The sequence below is a fragment of the Bubalus kerabau genome, chromosome 21 (genome assembly GCF_029407905.1).
Source record: "Bubalus kerabau isolate K-KA32 ecotype Philippines breed swamp buffalo chromosome 21, PCC_UOA_SB_1v2, whole genome shotgun sequence".
Classification (NCBI taxonomy): Eukaryota; Metazoa; Chordata; class Mammalia; order Artiodactyla; family Bovidae; genus Bubalus; species Bubalus kerabau.
This window is the reverse complement of record NC_073644.1, coordinates 2,948,074-2,952,216: the sequence shown is the minus strand read 5'-3', so window position 1 is coordinate 2,952,216 and position 4,143 is coordinate 2,948,074. Positions and strand designations below refer to the sequence as shown.

Below are 4,143 nucleotides of genomic sequence, written 5' to 3'. Positions count from 1 at the left end.
GGCCAGGGGCAGTGGCCGGGAGAAGCAACCCCACGTCCAAGGAGCAGTGGCTGCATGGGTGCAGGAGGGCCTAGAGGAGCTATTCCACATTCAAGGTCAGGAGGGGTGGTGGTGAGAGATACCCCTCGTCCAAGGTAAGGAGCAGTGGCTGCACTTTGCTGGAGCAGCCGTGAAGAGATACCCCTTGCCCAAGGTAAGAGAAACCCAAGTAAGACAGTAGGTGTTGCAAGAGGGCATCAGAGGGCAGACACACTGAAACCATAATCACAGAAATCTAGTCAATCCAATCACACTAGGACCACAGCCTTGTCTAACTCAATGAAATTAAGCCATGCTGTGTGGGGCCACCCAAGACGGGTGGGTCATGGTGGAGAGGTCTGACAGAATGTGGTCCACTGGAGAAGGGAATGGCAAACAACTTCAGTATTCTTGCCTTGAGAACCCCATGAACAGTATGAAAAGGCAAAATGATAGGACACTGAAAGAGGAAATCCCGAGGTCGGTAGGTGTCCAATATGCTACTGGAGATCAGTGGAGAAATAACTCCAGAAAGAATGAAGGGATGTAGCCAAAGCAAAAACAATACCCAGTTGTGGATGTGACTGGTGAGAGAAGCAAGGTCCGATGCTGTAAAGAGAAATATGGCATAGGAACCTGGAATGTCAGGTCCATGAATCAAGACAAATTGGAAGTGGTCAAATAGGAGATGGCAAGAGTGAACGTCAACATTCTAGGAATCAGCAAACTAAAATGGATTGGAATGGGTGAATTTAACTCAGATTCTGTGTATTATACTACATTAAAAACAATGTTCACTAAAAATACATAGTCTGTAGAAAGTTACAAGCACAATACCATCAAGTAAAAATTAATCTTCAAACTTATACATGGCAAATGCTTCCAATTTTGTCATGTTAATTGTAAGACTAAGTAAATGTTTTAACTTATTGAGAAAATAGAACAACTAAATACAGAAGCTATCCTTTGATTTGGGACATACTACTGATGAATGTTACTCCCTCACTTCTGTCTGCTTTTTTATTTATTTATAAATAATATTTTTCATAGAATTAGCCTTAATCAGCTGAGACTTAAGAATGAAGCCCAGATTTCTAAAACTTCAGGTTATTTGGATGATTTTCTGGAAAATGATTTGAACACATTATAGTAAACATAGCAGTTCCTTTCATATGACCACTTATTATTGTGGTCTTCGTTAAAATCGGAACGCACAATATTAGAATACTTATGTATGAATGTGAGAGTTGGACTATAAAGAAAGCTGAGTGCCTAAGAATTGATGCTTATGAACTGTGGTGTTGGAGAAGATCTTGAGAATCCCTTGAACTACAAGGAGATCCAACCAGTACATCCTAAAGGAAATCAGTCCTGGGTGTTCATTGGAAGGACTGATGTTGAAGCAGTAACTCCAATGCTTTGGCCACCTGATGAGAAGAACTGCCTCATTTGAAAAGACCCTGATGCTAGGAAATATTGAAGGAAAGAGGAGAAGGGGACAACAGGGGATGAGATGGCTGGATGGCCTCACTGACTCAATGGACGTGAGTTTGAGTGAACTCCAGGAGTTGGTGATGGATAAGGAGGCCTGGCATGCTGCAGTCCATGGGGTCCAAGAGTTGGACATGACTGAGAAACTGAACTGAACTGAACTGAAGCGTTCAAGGCCATTTAAAATTAAATATATGTTTCGATATAGAACAATATAGCTCACTAATAATGCAAGGATCAGTGTGGATGAATTATGTATCTTTTTATATAACTTTCTTTGCTATTGATTTTCTCAAAAGACGGCTTCCCTTGTGTCTCAATTGGAAAATAATCCAACTGCAATGCAGGAGACCACAGTTCCATTCCTGGGTCGGGAAGATCCACTGGGGAAGGGATATACTATCCACTCCAGTATTCTTAGGATTCCCTAGTGGCCCAGCTGGTGAAGAATAAGCCTGCATTGTGGGACACCTGGTTTGGATCCCTGGCTTGGGAAGATCTCCAGGAGAAGGGAAAGGCTACACACTGCAGTATTCTGGCCAGGAGAATTTCATGGACTGTATGGGGTCCCAAAGAGTTGGACACGACTGAGGGACTTACACTTCTCACTATTGGAACAGACTTGCCTAGAAAATAATGAGCAACCACTTTTGTATTTTTTTTAATTGTTAGAAAATTGCTTTACAGTGTTGAGCTGATTTCTGCCATAGTTACAAACCAAATAAAATATCACTGTTCACTTTCAGAAAGATATATACACACCTCTTCATTTGTATATCATTTTAGGGCATTCTTGTGTCTACAGAAGCCAAGTGCTAGGCTATGTTTACTCAATAATTTTGTTATAATTTAGAGCAAAAACATGAAAAAATATATCTAGACTGTCATTATACTATATTAATGACTGAATTGGATCTCTATTCGTGAAAGCTCATAAACAGGTGTTGAGAGTTCATTTTCAAAATTGCAAACCACAACCAATATTTATAAATGAGTAAAAAGTTTCTCAGGATATCTATAATATTGGTTGGAGGAAAATTTATAAAAATTTTAAAGCTATGGGTGATCCGTGTACTTCAAATTTCCCTAGTCAGGCACTGGAGTGATTGTTCTACATCACACATTGAAGAAGAAACTTTTTCATAAATTTTTAAAAGAAGCTAAAAAACAATCATCCTATTTTGAGCCTCACTATAGCTCTGTAGACCATTTGATTCAAAGAAGATGGATTGGCAGTGTTCACATCAGATTGAATTAATATTAATATAATACTTGTCCCCAAGTGAATAAATTTAGTAAAATATTAAATGTGCTTATTGAAAACATTTGTCTTTAAAGTATAAATTTTGAGGAGAAATTATGCAATATCAGTGAGAACTCATGAAGATAAACTAATAGTGACAATAGACTAATAGGCTTTTCCTTGAAGGAACCCCTGCGTTATTACAGATACCTTAAATATGAATAAGTGCCTAAACTGTACTTCTGTGAAATAAAAAGTTACCTTAATCATATGCCTCATGGCATGGATCACATGCTTGTTCCTTAGACTGTAGATCAATGGGTTCAACATTGGGCTCAAAAATGTATAAAAGATGGCAATTATTTTGGACTCCTCTACAGAGTTCTTAGATGGAGGCCTTAAGTACATGCAGAAGAGGGTTCCATAAAATAGAGTGACTGTTGTCAGGTGGGAACCACAAGTAGAAAAGTCTTAGTACCTGACTTTTGCAGGATGGATCCTCAAGATGGATGCAATGATGAAAATGTAGGACAGAAGAATGATGAAGAGAGAACTTAAGAGAGTGAAACCAGCAACCACAAACATCGCCATCTTTTTGACATAAGTGTCAGAGCAGGCCAACATTATCAGAGGAGGATCAGCAGAGTAGAAATGGTTGATTTCAAGGGAGTCACAGAAGGACAAGTGAAAGGTCAGCAGGGCTTGAGAGAAACCATTGAGGAGACCACAAGTATAAGGGACTGTGACTAGAAAGATGCAAACGTCCTTGGACATCCTGGTGCTGTAATGTAGAGAGCTGCAAATGGCTACATAGCGATCCAAGGCCACTGAAGCAAGGAGATAAAGTTCAGTGAACACCAGGGCAATGAAGAGAAGACACTGTGTGAAGCATCCAGCATAGGAGATGGTCTTCTGGTCTGAGAGGAAATTGTGCAGCATATATGGAGTAACATTGGAGGAATAGCAAAGGTCTACAAAGGAGAGGTGGCTGAGGAAGAAATATATGGGAATCTGGAGGTGGGGATTGGTCCTGATCAGCACAATCATGGTCAGATTTCCTACCACTGTGATTAGGTAGATCACCAGGAACACCCCAAACAGGGCCTTCTGTAGTACTGGGTCATCTGTGAGTCCCAGGAGAATGAATTCAGTCACTGTTGTGTGATTTGGGGAAAACATATTCTTATTCCTTGAGAACTGAAAGTGACAAAGAAAGTGAAGAATTCTGTATGACAGGCTCTGCATTCACTCCACACCTCTTACGTTTACTCATTGATCAATTCATCTGTGAAGAAATTTCTATTTTTCAACAAATTCATCAGGATTTCTGCACAAATATTCAATCCTATACCTCAGTACTATTCTGCATTTTCTCACTGTATCTCAATCTC

At 39.8% G+C, this 4,143-nt stretch overlaps 1 pseudogene; it reads right to left on the bottom strand.

Annotated features, from left to right (window-relative positions):
- Positions 1–2,917: 2,917 nt before the first annotated feature.
- LOC129636321 (olfactory receptor 5M1-like) lies at positions 2,918–3,931 on the bottom strand (annotated as a pseudogene).
- Positions 3,932–4,143: the final 212 nt, after the last annotated feature.